General features: G+C 37.5%; 1 protein-coding gene and 1 long non-coding RNA gene across 4 annotated transcripts in view; both read right to left on the reverse strand.

Moving 5' to 3' along the window:
* The window catches only part of hm13 (histocompatibility (minor) 13), a 151,198-nt gene that overhangs the window by 125,015 nt on the left and 8,605 nt on the right, over positions 1–17,578 (reverse strand). The window lies entirely within an intron of this gene.
* On the reverse strand, positions 2,504–3,646 carry LOC135775993 (uncharacterized). Its single transcript, XR_010543998.2, has 3 exons — positions 3,284–3,646; positions 2,700–2,763; positions 2,504–2,566 (listed from the first exon to the last, which is right to left on the reverse strand). It is a non-coding gene; the product is annotated as an uncharacterized lncRNA (long non-coding RNA).

Here is a 17,578-nt window from a genome sequence, read left to right on the forward strand (position 1 = left end):
TCTCTTTTGTGCAGTTGTAGATAAAACACAAACACTTTTAGCAGTTCCCAATTAGGGGTGGGCGGAATGACCAAATCTAATTTCACGGAATGAGTCATTTTATTTCACGGAACGGTATATTTCACGGTATACATGTTTTTCAGTTTATATTGTTTTTTTTATTATAAAAATGCACAGAAATTTGCCACTTTAGCTTTTAACTAAATGCTCACCGCAGATTTTAATTATGAGCAATTTAAAGTTAATAATAATTTTAAAGTGAAAATGCACATGAAGATAACTACAGATTAGGTCTTGATAAGACAGAATCTTGTTTTTTATTGAGTTATTAATTTTATGAACTATTGAAGCTAAAGTATGCCTTCATTGTATGTTGTACTTATGCATACATTAAATTAAAAATAGGCAATATGTAAAATGAACAGGTATAAATATATGCAAAAACCTACAGGCAGGATAAATACCTGTATATGAGAGACGAAGCTTTAGATATAGATATTATAAATATGACAGATGCTATGATGTGATGCGTAAGTAATTAGTAAAGTAACTGGTAAAGTAACTAATTACTTTTGAAAATAAGTCATCAGTAAAGCAGTTGTCACCAATTCTGGTCCTGGAGGGCCGGTGTCTCTGCAGAGTTTAGCTCCAACCTTAATCAAACACACCTGAAGCAGCTAATTAAGGTGCTTCAGGTGTGTTTGATTAGGGTTGGAGCTAAACTCTGCAGAGACACCGGCCCTCCAGGACCAGGATTGGTGACCACTGCTTTACTGATTACTTATTTTCAAAAGTAATTAGTTACTTTACCAGTTACTTTACTAATTACTTTTCAAAAACATGATGCATGACCTGAATATGCTACAGTATAAAGCAACAGGGCCCGGTTGCATAAAGCACCTTAAGTGTAATTTTCCCTTAAGTTCACCCTTATGTTTCGTTTAAACTTAAGGGTGTTTCTGTTGCATCTCCATGGCAACCATAGTATTTTATAACAACAAACCTGGGTCGCTGTCATGAAACATTTAACGATTACCCTTACCTAAGAGAACCATTTAAGGGATTATACTGTATGCAACAAACTTAAATTATTCTCTTACAGTAGGTAAGGGGAATTTACCCCTTAAGTGTCATACTTAAGGGAAAAATTTAAGGTGTTTTATGCAACCGGGCCAAGACCTTTCAGCCTAATTCTATTCTTTCTGCATATTCCATCATCTAAATTTGAATCAAATGAAACATTATCTGTTTTAACCTCTCGACGCGCACTAATTTGTGGGCGTGATGGTGTCGTTTTATTTTAAGGTTGCTAACAATATCTATATAGCCTTCTGTCTAAAAAACATTAATAATATTAATATCAACATAACTATACATCATTTAAAAGGTCTACGGGTTTAGCATCAGTGTATGGTCTCTGTTTTGAGATACAGATGCTCTAGCATCATACGTGTAGTATTTTGTTACAGAAGTCCAGATGACAACATGCAAATGTTGATGTGTGAATAACCCATGAAATCAATCTAATAGAATTCATCAAATGACCATTTTTGTCCACAAATGCGTATAATCCATAAAATATAGATATATAGTCTGTTATTTTACATCCGATTTTGCGTGAATGTGTATGAGATGGAGCCGCAGCGGTCATGTCAGCTGGGAGTTCAGGGATTTTTTCAGTAAGTTTCACATTCCTGTGCCAGCTTGCTAGGTGTTTGCTCAGATTTGAGGTGGAATTGTTCGCTGTGGATAACAGTTTTGTATAGTTTGAGTGTACAGCGGACGCTGATGTTTTTGTCACCTTTAACTGGGTTAAACTCAAAGTTATGTCGGTACTTTCATGCATTAAACGCTGCATAGTCTTGTTCTCTTCCACGCTCCATGTTGTCTTTTCACGTTCAACACTACACTGACTGACGGCGCGGCGCTCATACGTCATTGTCACTCGACTCGCGTCACGACACGAGACAGTCTCACGAAAAAAAATCAAGGTTAAAAAATTACGCAGTAACGCAGCCTGCTTACAGGGAAGTAACAGTAATCGAATTATTGTTTTTGCAATTGTAATCCCTTACTTTACTCGTTACTTGAAAAAAGTAATCGGATTACAGTAACACGTCACTTCTAACTTCTAACCATCACTGATCGCTCCAGCAGCGCACGTGTCACTGATATAAACGCAAGTTTTGTCTTAGCTTGGTTAATGGTTAGAAAACTTTACGATTATTAGCATTATGTGCGAGAAAAACACTTTATTTGGTGTCGCAGCTCCTTGTGCGTGCCTAGAGACACCTCTGCACGCGAGAGACAAGACCGGCTGCTGCAGGGCAAGCTTTTTAAAAGTGTGGGGGATGGATATATATCATTTTAAATTTGATATAAACGCACCAGAAACACGCGTATGTGCACCTGGGATGGAATTAAGCACCACCCATGACACAAACACACCCTCTCTTCCTTCGTAGACCTCTTTCACAAACTGTAACATTCATTTTTCATTGCTCACCTGTGAAACTTTCTGTGTCTCTCTCTCTCTTTAAACTGATGCCTCCAGCAACCTCATCTCCTAAACAAGGTGATAAAGGAATAAGGCTGTGGTACTAGCGAACCTTATTGAAACTTGAAAAGTAATATATTAAATTAATGCAAAAATATATAATGGTAACATTTATCAACGTCCAGCTTTCAACTTCACTTACAGGATTTCTCTTGAAAAAGGTGTCAATCTTCTCCTGCCTCTTTCTTTTCTGTATCTTATTGATACTGCGTGACAAAAAGATAATGGTAAGCTTGATAGTGACATGGGTCTGACAGGACTGTGACTGCAAAATTTTGCTACTTGTGCCCTGAAAAGCTTTTTCTCTGGGGGTCTAAATTATGTAACAATTTACCGTTTTTACATTAAAATAATATAGGCTACACTTTTCTTTCATTGTTTGCATACCTGTTGAAGAACTATGTCATCATTTATCATTTTTTTCTCCTCAACAAGTACAATCATACACAACAGGTAGTATTAACAAAGTATTCAGCTTATCAACAAACAATGCTCAAAATATCAAATCGATTGCAATTTGTCCCCTCATCCCCATCAATTCTTCATCACAGGTTATACATTGCATGCCACATTGTCTACACATGACCGAATTTAGCCAGCTGCTGAACAATAACCCAATTAGCATTAGTCCCAAACACATATCAAGCTTATTCAAAAACCTCAAAAGCATAGAGTTGATTAAAGTGTTTAATAAAGTTTTTTAAACACTCATTCAAAGTAGCCTACCTGAAAAAGGGAGATGTAAATAAACAAAGTTCCCGCCTCCTCAGCGCGAGCTGACCGATCAATCTAACCCACCAAGAGAGGCGGGACTTAAGGCAGAACAGCCAATCATCAGCCGGTAACACTCAAAGCCGGCGTCATGTTTGAGAGGGGAGGGGGAGAGAATGCAGCGCAGCGCAGCAGACAGAGAGCGGCCAGAGAGAGAAATGGAGGAGCGACTTTAATAAGGCGTTCTTGCAAAACTGCATAAAAAGTGTGGGTGTTGAACCCTCTCACTGGGAAAAGTGTGGATGTTAAAACACCCACATCCCCCACGGGTGCGACGCCCCTGGGCTGCTGCATGAGCACAAAGAGAGAGATAGCGAACGTCCGGCTGCGAGACCCGCGGTGGATTCACTGGCAAATATTATAAAAATTACACAAATAACTCTTTCATAACAATGAGTAAATTATTTTATATGTTTCTCCATCACACTCTGTATAACATGCGGGAGGGCAGAGTTAGCCACGTCCACTTATTTGCATTCCACGGAATAGAAAAATCTGTTAGGTCTGAAATTTTATTCCGCAGTAACGGAATATACAGTCATACTGCCCAGCCCCATTCCCAATAATATGTTAAATGAAGTATGATGTGCAGTAAGGGAATGTAAATGTTTTGTAAATCAAAAGATTATAAAGTGCAACCGTTTCTGAGCAATGCACATGACAGTCCTTTAGATCAGTGGTTCTCAAACTGGGGGCCGCGAGATGGTGCCAGGGGGGCCCCAGTATTATGACATTTTATCAAATACATTCATTTATCATGAATTCTGTATAATTAAACTTAAAAAAGGCTACTAACCAACAGCACTACTTTGTATAATTTAATATGTTTTGTTTAATTAAAATTTTAAGTTTTATAACTGGTTTTTGTCATAATTTTATTTGGGGGGGCCACGAAGCAATGTGCCTTACACAAGGAGGGCCGCACGCTGAAAAAGTTTGAGAACCACTGCTTTAGAGAAACTACATGCAAGTGGTTAAATAAGTTTACTTCAATTGCATTATACTTATACAACTGATTTCTGACTACAACAATATTAGCAGGAGTGAACATTAACTGAAAGTCCTGCATCTGCTGAGTCTGCACAGAAAAGTGTAGTACAGAAGATAAAGATTTGTGAAAATATGTGCAAAAAACTTATTTGATTATTGGCATTTTTGTCACAGGACAGGGACAGGGCAACATCTTTGTAGACATAGAGGAGAGGACATTAACGTTAACAAGCCAGCATGTCTATACAAATGAAAAGTCATCTGAAACATACCTAAAACATCTAGTGTTTAGATCTGAGGTGTAGCTATTATAAACTAGGGATGGGCATAATTAATCGACGATCGATAATTGATCGTTAAGAATTTCATCGATCACGTTAATTTGTTATCAATTAATTGAATGCATTTTTTTATCTAACTCCTGTTTCACAAATACTCCGTATGCAGTGCGTTTGCGTATGTGTGCGGCGAATCCGTCAAGCACCCGTTGCAGTGCCTTATTCTGCATATAAAACGTTCATGTGATTGACACTTTCTGTGAACACTTTTCCGCATAAACAATAGAACAAAGCATCATTTTTTTTCACAAAACAATATATTTTAGATATTATTTGACAGACTAGTAAATGTGGATTAAGGATGTTTAAAATCTCTAGCCTGGTGGTGGTCAGGATCTGAATGGATCAAATCAGCAGTTTTGCAATGCTTTATTTATCTCCACATATATCATAAATAAAAATAAGCAGAGTAACTTTGCAAGTCTAGCCTTCCATATTATATATTTCCTACTATGTATGTATGATTTCCAAATAATAAACGAGAGTATTCAACGACAAAAAGCGTCTCATATGGAAATAAATCCTCACAATATTATTATTTCTCAAAACTTTGACAAAAATAAGCAACTGTATTCATACAGTTATTCAAAGACGCACACATTATTCCGCATATATTTGAATATTATACAAAAGTATTCATATAACGGCACGTTTCATATGGCAAATAAATATCCTCACATTAACATAACAGCATAATGAAATGAATGAACAGACAATGAAACAGGATTGAAATATAAATTGTATTATTATTATTACCGGAAAAAAGCAAAATTGCTAAAATAATCTCTGAGGTAAATGCGTCAAAAATGCTGTTACCCGCACAATAAGTCTAAATGAGCAATTAAAGTGAAAAAAGCATTATTAGGCCATGTCTCAAAACTTTATATGACAAAATATATTTAAAAGAAATGTATACTTACAGTTATTCAAAGATGCACACATTATTCCATATTACTCCCGTTTATGAGCACGTTTGTCTCTGGCCTCGCTCTGTTATGTAATAGATTGACAGGTGCGCATCTCCGTCTTTCAAACATATATAATTTTGTAATTACTACCTTAGGAAAATTAGCCATGATTTTATCATTGTGAAAAGATTAAAACGATTTGTATTTCCGCAATTTTACTACAAATACCATGGTTATGGTATATTGTGGAGTTGGAGACCATAGTAAATTTGTGTCTACTGTTGTTTTACAACAAATAAAAACTAAAAGACTATGTTAGTATAATTAAACAATGGTGAATGGGGCTCACAAAACGCACGCTGTTTCACACATACTCTGTATGCGGAATAAGCCAAGTTAGCGCTGAGGTACCTGTGCATCCCGGTCAGTCTCCTCGGAGCGGGTGTTTTCGGCAGCGGCTGGACTGACGGTCACCATGGGTTGCGGTCGCGTCTGACCCTAAAACATGCTTTTATTTCTCAAAAAAAATCAGTAGACTGGTGCAGAAGTCTTATGCGAGTTACTTAAGTTAGTTATTTTTCACGAGGCTTTAAGTAGCCTAATTTGTTATAGCCTAATGTTAGGAAGGCTAATATTTTGCACTTTCTTCTGGCTTGAATAATTTTGAGTTACATTTTGACAAAACCTTTCAGATCTAAGTATTATGTGTTTTGTTTAATTTAATGTTAAACATGAATCTGTTTTTTTTTATTTTGGAACTAATGAGGTCTCTTGTTTAAGAATGCTGGCTCGCAGCTGCAGGTTCCGCTGCTTTAGAGCACTGCACATGTACGCACATATATGTTTGAAACATAGTTTAACTGTCTGCCACAAGTTGATCTTGTAATAAAGGTCTCATCGAGGAAAAACACGCTGTATATTTGTATTCATTGAATTTTTTAAGTATAAAAGTTAAATAACAAATTTTATTATAAAAATATTAATGATTAATCGATAGTCGATCGTTAATTCTCCCGACGATCGACAAAAAAAACTTAATCGAATGCCCATCCCTATTATAAACGTGACTGGCGCATACTTTCAGATGCGATCAGAGTAACACTCGTATAAAACAAACCCAGTGAAGCTGGGATTTATACTGAACAATCACTATTAGCTGTTTAAAATTTAAATGCATATTTTACCATATTTATTCATGTTTTAAATATTTAGAATGTTATTTTTTTCTTACATTCCCATTTCATTTTCATATTTTTATCTTAATAGTCTTAAAAATCAAAGTTGTGTTTTTAGAAAGGATGTTCTTGCATTATTATGCTATTTTATTGTCATATTATATCAGTGACATAAAATGGTCTTAAAAAGACAATACTATCGCCATTATTTCTGGGGCAATTAACCGACCTATGAAAAGTAGTTATCGTGACAGGCCTGGTAAACCCTTTCATGCATGACATCGTAAATTACCGTATACAACACAGTAAGCGCGCATCATATTATAAACTATAAATCCTTCTTTATCAATAACACTGTATATTTCTACCGTTAAATTACAGTCGTGTTGTTAAGTGGTGTATCTTTATAAAAAATTTATTTAAAAGTCATTTTGATTACATTTGGCAATCTTTAAATACATGTTTACTTATTGTTGAGACACACGTGTGTCACGCGAAGCTGTGGGCGGGGCTACAAAAGTGGTCCTTGTATTTGGCTATGGGGAGGTGCTTCAATTCTACTTTGACGTCATACTTTTCCGAATTCCACACTGGCTTGTTTTACTGGCTTTGTGCCAAAACTGTTATATTCAGTAGCACTGACGTATTCAGTTCTGAAACTTGCAGTATGTTCATTTAAGTATGATTACCTCTTATATAACAAATTATCAAGTTAAAATTGAGTATTTGATTCACCGCTCCTTTAACTATCGAAGACGTATCACCTTCGATAATTAATGCGATATGGCCCAGCTTGAAAGGACACTTTGAGCTTCATTTTCCAAAATTATTTTAAGTTACAAATTAAAAAAGTTAGAGAGGCTGAAGTAAATTGGAATAAAATTTTTGCATAACATGATTTTAAATACTAAAAATCTTAATGATAAATATGTGACCCGTCACGGAAACCAGGGACTCAAGTCGGCAGCACAAGTTTCGAGAAAATGAGAAACAAAGTTTTTTTTTCGAAATTTGTGATTTTCGTTTTATTGCAGAATCTGTTAGTTAAGATCACGAAGAAGCCTCTCCATGTTTGAGATAGCAGTTTTTGTATATTTAAAAGCGTACATTTTGCGGTTAAAATAGGCTTGTTTTTCCGGAGATTCTAGCGTGCAGCGGGGGGCGTCATTGTCTGTGTGTATATTTACATACTGGATAAGCTTGTGTTTTCGCCTCCGCCCCCAAAGGGAACAGCGTGACTACTAAATAAGGATAGTTCGCCCAAAAATGAAAATAATGTAATTAATGACTCACCCTTATGTCGTTCTAAACTCGGAAGACCTCCGTTCATCTTCGGAACACAGTTTAAGATGTTTTATCGTTAGATTTAGTCCGAGAGCTTTCCCCTTCATTGAAAATCTATGTATGGTTTCCATGTCCAGAAAAAACATCATCAAAGTAGTCCATGTGACAACAGTGGGTCAGTAAGATTGTGTTGATGCATCGAAAATACAGTTTGGTCCAAAAATAGCAGAATTACGACTTTATTCAGCATTGTCTTCTCTTCCGGCTTGAGCGTGAAGTCACGTGACTGTAGTGACGCGCTGCCCTGTTCCTCAGACATGTTTGCTAAGTTTTTTTTTTTTTTTTCAAACTTATAGCCTGCGTCTCCTTAGACTGTAAAGCTCGGGCGCACAAAACAAAAGAAAAATAAAAGAAGCTGGGGCGGAACAAATAACGCATCGTACGTCAGTCGCGTCACTGACTTTATGCGGCGCCGCAGTCGGATGACATCAAAGTACCGCGAGAGCACTTCAAAGAAATCTTACGGATTAGTTTAATTTCGACTCGCTCTCGCGGTACTTTGACGTCATCTGTATGTCAGTTCTTGCAGCGCAGCATGAGTCCAAACACACAGAAGTTACACAGATATAGTTGTATTCTTCATATAATTGGCTACATGTTTTGTCTATCAATATTTTCCATGAAGTCATTGGCTGATGGAGGAACGAGCGAGCCATTGGTAACCTCTCTAAAGGATGTCACGTTTTCGACGGCGCTGTTTGGATGATCTATTATACTACTTCCCTATTTTAAATACAAACTTTGAAGGCGGGTTCATGTGTTTAACGGGGTGTAAGCTCATATACCCTTACATGTTACGATTTAAATAGTCTTCAGATTATATATTATATTGTATTACCAGACATTCATGCGAAATCTGATGTAAACAATCTATATTTCACGGATTATACGCATTTGTGGACAAATAATGGTCATTGGATAATCTGAAACAGACTGGATTCGACTTGTGATCCCCACAAAGGTAAAAGAGTCATGTTTATTTTTGCGGGTTGTCATTTGGTCATAAAATACTACATATGATGCTAGAACATCTAAAAAAGGGTTTTACAGGGGGTATGGCTTAGCTAAATGAGATGTAAATGAGCCCTATTGTCTCCCCCAGCTGAAAAGAAGAGTCCCTTTCGTCTCGATTTTCTCGGTTTGAGTATTTCTGAGTTCCTATATTCAAATGGCCACAACTTCTCCAAATCTTATCAGATTTCCATGTGTTACACATCGTTGGAAAGCTTAGAAACTGCACTTTCAGAATCTGTGAATAACTCAAAATGCCCAGATCCGACTTGTGTCCCTACTTTCCGTGACTGGTCACATATGTGTGAAACCTAGAAATGATCCCAAAGCCTAAAAAAGTTATGTTTCACGTTTGAGGTCAATAGGACCAAAAGGAGTAAGACTTTTGTAAGACTAGTGCCTTTTCTAGGTGCCAGTAAGCCCCAAAATAAGTATTTTGTTTACATGCATACACGTTCATTCTTATTATTTATCCTTATGTTGGCATATAAAATGCAGTTTCCACACAGGAAATAAGACGTCACACAAAGATCGTTGGATTTGTTGTCTATTTGGCTACACGTTCTGTCTATAATTATTTTCCATGAAGTCATTGGAGGAACAAGCGAGTCAGATGACGTCACGATATTTGACAGCGCTGTTTGGATATTATGTGTTATACTCCCGCCTACTTTTAGAAACAAAGTTTGACCACAAGTTTATGTGTTTAGCGGAACCTAAAGTGTAATCTCATACACAGTGTTACGACGTAAATAGTCCTCAGATAAGTATATTATTACAAGACATTCAAGTGAAATCTGATGTAAACAACAGACTATACATCTATATTTCACGGATTATACGTATTTGTGGACAAAAATGGTCATTGGATTGTATTCTATTAGACTGTTTTCATGAGTTATTCACACACCTGAAAAAGACTGGATTCAATTCGCAATCATTATATCAACACAAAAGTAAGAAGTCCCGTTTATATTTTGCATGTTGTCATCTGGACTTCTACATTTATGATGCTAGAGCATCTGTATCTCAAAACAGAGTCAATACACTAGGGGTGTAACGATACACCAATTGCACGGTTCGGATCGGTTTACGGTTTTGGAGCCACGATTCGGTCCGATTCGGTTCGGTTTGTTGTGGATGTAGGGTTCCTGTCATTTTACCAGCAATGCTAAATAGATTAACTTAACTTAATAACAACAACAAAAATAACTTGACGTTTTCTTTATTAACTTTGGCAAACAAACTTAAAATCAATTAAACTTTAACTTTAGTAATGCAGGACTGTAATTAGCTGTTTATCAGGTGATGAATATCATCCCTTAGCTAAAATGCTGAAAATGTTACTGTTGAAGTCAACTAATGCGTGAAATAAATGTACTATGAATCTGTAAATCTGAGTCTAATGTGGGTTTATTATCAGTAATGAACTAATCAAGGTAATCATCACACACACACGCATGCAGGCGCACACACACACACCAGAGGTCGCGTTAGACTTTCACTTTTAAAAATTCTGCCATCACTTATTATTCGTCATTTCATGCTTTAATTATAAAAATTGTTTTTGTTTACATGTTCATTTTTAATCATGGACTTACAAAAAAGGCATTCAAGATAAAATGTGTTTAATTATTTGTGAAGAAGAGAACAGATAAACAGACACCATCCATCAATTTACATGTTTAACATCATGAAACAGATTAATTAATGTTTTTTTTCTCACAGTGACAGCGGAGGCGATTAAACACGCGAACTTGTGCTGAACAGGCAAAAATAAACAAATCAAATCTCTGTTGCGATTAAAATAGCAACAAACGTGTAAACCCCGTGTTTTTACCTCAGACAGACGACGTCTTGTTACATTTTTACTTTTGTTCTGGAGAATGATCTCGCGCTCTTCTATTTCACTTCGGTTAACCCGATCTGACACGCAAGCACACACACACGCAAACGCAAGCACACTCACACAGTTACGACAGATTGTGTGCGATTTGTCTACGACACGAATTCCATTCCTGTACTCCACTGGAAACCCAAAATGTTCCCACACAAGAGACTTAAATGTGTCCGGGGGATCTGCAATCTCAGGCGGAGCAGCCTTCCTGTGACCTGCGCTCACTCCCAAGTCACGTGACATGACATGCACTTGGAAAACAGTAACTTTGGAATATACTATTTAGAACAGCATTTAAAAAGCTCTTATTAGTCGTTACTAATACAATTTAATCAAATATATGCAAATATTTTTTTAATAAATAGATTAGTTAGTAAGAGATAAGTGACATTAACCTCAACAATGGGCAGCAGGAGGCGTGAGAGTACCGCGACACGACACGGTAGGTTCGCGATTCGTATCTTGGGTGGTGTATGGCGATCGTTCGGTTCGGTTCGTAATATCGTTACACCCCTACAATACACTGATGTTAAACCCGTAGACTTTTTAAACGATGTACAGTAATGTTAATATTAGTAATGTTTGTAGACAGTAGGCTATATAGATATAGTTAGCAGTATTAAAAAAACTGACGTCATTCCGCCCACGAGCTAGTGAGGTTAATGGAATCCTGGGTTATCCGTTTCACATTTTACACAAAAAAAACAGCAAAGAAGCCTGCACACTTAGGGCTGTGACGTGGCAGTATTTTACCACCACGATGGTAATGCATCAATTCACTGCGGTGGTTATAGAGAGAGAGTGTGTGTGTGTGTGTGTGTGTGTGTGTGTGTGTGTCAGCCGTCTTCTCTATCAGTAACATATATTGACATTTACGTGAAAAGACAAGTACACCAGTGTTTCCGCTATATACATTCAACCGTGGCGGCCCGCCACTCATAAAACATCCCCGCCACGCCTGCGGTTGTGGATAGAAGGGATACAGTAAACGAAATCTCGTTGGATGAGCACTGTTTTATCCTAATCCTCTAACCAAACCCAACTCTAAACACAAAATTTCACACGATTGTAGGATGTATTTGTATCTAATTTAGCCAGAACCGCTGTTTTCATCCTAATAATCCTACCTCCAAATCTAATCCGTAACTTTTCGGCATTTGCTGTATCCCTTCTAGACAAAACCCACAGCGGGAGCTCGCAAAAAAGCTACTGCGAGACTGGCTGTCTTGAAATAAATTCCTTTCTGGATTTGCGTTGTTCACTCCTTTATAAATAAATCTCCTAAAATATCATAATTTCCTCCATGGGTTTAGTTTCATGCACAAATAGATTTAAATCAACAGAGGATTATTAAGCTACGTTTCTGTTTTGAGAAATAATAATAAAATAAATAAGCCTATATGAAATATGTTGCACTTAAATAATTATTAAATTGACAAAACAAATAAAAAAGTATTTGAGTTTCTGTTCTTTTTTTGTGACGCGCTCTAAAACCAAACCAGCAGAAAGCACGTCATGTTTTTAATGATTATAAATAAGCACAAGGTTTTCTCCTTATTGTGAGTTTACAAAAATAAAAATACATCATTTGAAGTTGCGAATGTTGTTTTACTTTTATCTTTATGACTATAAATTTAGGGTAATTTAAGCTGCAAGGTCATCACGCATATGATGTTCACCGGCGCATATCTACACCAACACAGCGCAGGGCTGCGAGAAAAGACATAATTAAACTTTTGATTTAACATATTACGAGTTTTTTGGACATTCATTTGGAATCACTGTACTCATATTATCAACTTATCTGGCCATTAGTTATTCAGAATATAGGCTATAAACGCAGCGCGCTGCTGACCGCTCAGCTGTCAGTCAATCGTCTGTGCTTTAGATCGACACTCACAAAGTTTCACATTAAATGATAAGATATTTGTCCAAAAACAAAAGGCTAAATACTGAATACTACTTATATGCGACTGCAAGACATTAATAGTCGAATCTGTTTGTAAGGAAACTTACATTATTCCAGTGGAAGAGAAGAACGTTGGTAATAGAAACTTGAGGCAGACGGTGAGACTGTTTTATCTGTTTTCAGACGAAACAGCAGGGTCGGGGTACCCGCGGGTGAACCGCATAATATTTGATCTAACGGGTGTAATAGGCTATTCGCGTGTCATTTGTGTTGTAGATGCAGGTCGGGACTCAATAGACAAGATTAAATGCGGGTCTAACATCCAAGACCAAAATTCGACTCGTTTTTAAATGACCCGTGCTTATTTGTGTTTAAGATCTGTCTGAAGACCGGTAAAGGTTTATATTTAACTGCGCGATTTGCGGTGTGACCGGCTCGGGGTCACAGTCTTTATGTCAAATGGTACGGGTGTGAAATAAAATTGCTGCTGATGTCGGATAACTGGTCGGTTGTTCTGTCAATCACAGCGGTGCGGATTATCAAACAGGACTGCATGACTTTGTAACAGCTCTGTACGCTAAACACGAGGACGAACTTGCAATGCACACTACATTAAAACTACAATGAAATATCCGAACTACGTACGTAGCTGTGTAACGTTTTTTTTAAGAAAATACAGTTTAGATCAAACATAGAAAAGCAATATGCTATAAATATAAGGAAAAGTAAATGACAGCGTGAAAATTATAAAAAAATACATGTTAGTTTACTGTAGCCTATATTCTACATTAATTTTTTTTTACATTTATAATCATCATGGGCGCCCCCTGCCGCCACAGCTGAAAAAAATCCTAGAGGAAACACTGTACACGTAGAAACGCACATGGAAAACACCGCCAACTTTTACAGAGTTCCCACTCTTTTTCAGAGATCAATTTCCAGGACGTTCCTGAACTTTCCAGGGGCCTCATTTATCAAGCGTGCGTACAAACAGAAGTGTGTGTAAAATGTGCGTAGGAACAGTTTGACGCAAAGTGTGGAATTTATCAAATTGCACTTATACGTAGAAATGTGTGTAAATATAAGCACACCTTGGAGCATGCTTACGCACAGAATCTAGTGGTAGAATAGCGATACTACACAGGATCATCCACAGTGTGTAAAGAAGTGTGTATTTATTATCCACAAGCAGGTATTAAAAACTATTTGTTAATATAGTAACAGCAAACAAGTGTTGAAGTTAATGATTTATTTGTGATTTGTCATCAAATTGGAGTCTACCTCTATAACTGAAAGCTTCAACAAACACTTACAATGGCTTATCTTGCATTATTGGAAGACTTGGCAAATCATCCATTCCGCCGGAAGTGCGTTTTCAAAGATTGCGCCGATGATGCTGGTTATATGTGGCTGTCCAAGGTGGAAAATTCTGTCATTGTCGGTCCTCCTCCAGTTGCACTGATTTCACGCCGGTGTGCTGTGACGTGGTTTTTTTAGCTTATAATTTAATGTCAAACCACTTTTTTTATTTCTGGAAGTCTTCTCCTCTCATACCCAAGGAATAAACCGCACTTGTAACATGTTCATATGCAGATTTGTTTTCCTTTGTTAGTCATTCTTCCTGCACTAAGTGAACCAAACCGTAACTCATCCACCAGTAACTCGATTTCTTTGTCAAGTTCCTCTTTTTCGCTCTCTTTGTCATTATTGCAGTGAGGGAAAAAGCACAACCACGTGACGTATAAAGGGAGGTGTTGTCACCATATATGGTTCATTGGAGGCTTTTCGGAATGCAAATGACCATGAACTAGGGCTGCACGATTAATCATATTTATATCACGGTGACGATATGTGCGCCTCGCGGTTAGTTAAAGACAATCGTCACGGTTAATGTGTAAAGACCAAGCAAAAAGCAGACGGTCAAGCAATGTGTTTGCTTGATATGGGCGGAGTCAGAGTATACGGACTGGATATTTGCAAGCGCGGTCTGTGTTATGGTAGAATTAAGTTGGCATCACGAGATTTACAGTCATTCATCTTGAACGAACATAATGGCAGAGCAACAAGAAGAAAGTGCAGCAATACGTACGTTAGTTCCACGAAAAGGGTCAAAGGAAAGTGATGTTGATTAGTTAAGTTACAAGTCTTGTGCAAACTGCTTTTGTTTCTTCCAAACATGAAATATCAATATTTTTAAAAGCTGAAGACACAAGCCGCAACCATAAAAAACCCTGATTATCCACAATATACAAATATATATTAAAGCCCTGCATTTCAGCCTTTTTACACCCGTCTGGTCGGGTTTCAGGACAATTTTAATGTCACAGTTGATACGCAGGCCAGGCCTCTGGCTTTTTTTAGGCTTCTTCATCTTTTTATATTTTTCAATTTAATTAAAAGAAACGTTAAACTAGGGGTGTGCCGGTTTCAGAATTGGTGATGACGGTTATGACGGGAGTCAAATGTGACGGTTCGTCACTTAACCGTCAGTGGGGGGCGTTTTGCTCGTTTAAATGCTCGTGGATTGACAGGAAAGTGTCATTTTACCATAAAATCATGAATGTGATGCCAAGTGTGTTTTAAACAGTAATAACTTTGAACAATTTAACAGAAAGCAATGAAATATTTAAAAAAACACACACTGTTGCCAGAAGACTGCGCTGTCACTCTCTGCTCAGCATAAATTAATCCTCTATCTATCATCTATCTTAATAATCTTCAAAGAAACAGATTTGTGCATTGGGCTTTTTATATCTGTAATTGTGTCTATATCTGTCATTACATGGACCAGAACAGCACAAAAACAATGTGGATTAAAAGCGTATTAAAGAGGTTTTGCTCATAAATGCGCAGGTAGAAAGTAATATGAACTTGAGATTGTTATTAAACGCAGCCACAATGGCCATGCGCAGCAAACGCTCTCCGCAGACGCGCTGCACAGTGCTCACCCGGCGTTTAAATAAACTAGACACTGATTAGCTACTTGCTCTACGTTTCTTTAAAACTAACAGCAAGACAACTAGCAGTGAATGTGCGTTCAAGAGAGTTAGTAGATTAGCATGGGAGGATTTGAACTTGAAAAGCGGAGTGTACTGATGCCTTTCCGCGGTTAAAACAACATTCCTTTTCATGGTCATTCATGTTTATTTGATGTTATAAATTAACTAGAAGGAAGAGATGATTGGAAAGGTGAGACTTTGTTTAATATGTTAAATCTCAAAAGTAACCGAAAAGTAAGCTGGTCTGTCCTGTTGTATGTCAGCGCGTTGTCAGTGTCTGCTCCGCTCTGTATTTTTCACTGCGTGAGAACGTGAGGGGGCGTGTAACACAGACTGTTAACAATTGTTTTTAATTAGTATTTAAAAATTCTTTATGATAAAAAATGTTTTAAAAAATATTTTAATAACACGGTTTTGGCGGTTATAGAGTTCTAATGACGGTGTTCAACTATAACCGTCGGTCTCACGGTTATATAATGACCGTCACACCCCTACGTTAAACCACTGATGATTGTAAAAGAAAGACGTTTAACCTATCGCAGGAGTCCGCTACGCACACACATACATTCACAATGCACCTGTTGCAAAGGTGTTTAGCGTCTCCGCCCGCAGCACCGGGGGAAAATATAAATGGAGGACTGGATTAAAACCTTAAATACTGCACATAATATATGCACACAGCATCTAAGACACAATCTATAAAAGACTTCTTCCTGTAGTCATGTAAGAATGCTGTGTAATTTCTTCTTGTTTGAGCTTGGACTGCTTTCTTAGTGTTCCACGAATAGCCATGTTCTGTGATAATGCATTACATTTGAATTGATGCATAGCGAATGTGTAAGGTATACACCTGCATGTTTATTACAGTGCATTGAAAATGCGCTGTACTGTTCTTACTGGGCTTTTTATTATGTTGGCTTGAGAAAGCCAACATACTGTTGTTGCACTTAAACTTATTATTATTCCCTCTTCTTTTCTTCTGAGACTAAAATTTCTAACTCTAACTCGTCCTAGAGCTTTCAAGCTACAGCCATCAAACTTTGGACAGACTTTCGGTCTGATCTGACGAGGTGTGCTATATCTTTTCTAACTGATGGGACCTTCCGAATTCCTAAACGGGGCGCTGAAACACCCCAAAATTTCCATTGACTTAACATTGAGACAAACTTTGACGGGTCAAAGCTGCGAGTGAGAAACTTGTAGAAACTTGTGGCTTACCACATTTAAGGAGGCTGACAGGCTGTGTAAGAACATACCTCACAATGGGGTGTAAGCTGTACCCCTGGGGTGTAAGAGGCCCCCAAAATTTCCCATTGACTTATAATGGGGCAGGAAACATGCCCATAAAAGGGAATAAAAGCGTCCCAGATGGAATATCTTCACTTTAGAGGGTCTTAGAGACATGGGGGTGGGCTCATTTTACTCAAGCATCCAATCAGTCTCTTAGGATCACCCCAGAGCTATTAAGCCACGCCCCTAGCAACAATTTTGGGTACCCTAGCAACATCTCCCATAGACTACCATTATAAAAAGCCCAGATGGATATCTTTGCACCAGAGTGTCATAGAGACATAGGGGTGGGCTCATTTTACTCAGGCATCCAATCAGTCTCTTAGGATTCTTATTGAGGTATTAAGCCACGCCCCTAGCAACAAAATATGAAGACCCTAGCAACATAA

This window comes from Paramisgurnus dabryanus, chromosome 21 (assembly GCF_030506205.2).
Source record: "Paramisgurnus dabryanus chromosome 21, PD_genome_1.1, whole genome shotgun sequence".
Lineage (NCBI taxonomy): Eukaryota > Metazoa > Chordata > Actinopteri > Cypriniformes > Cobitidae > Paramisgurnus > Paramisgurnus dabryanus.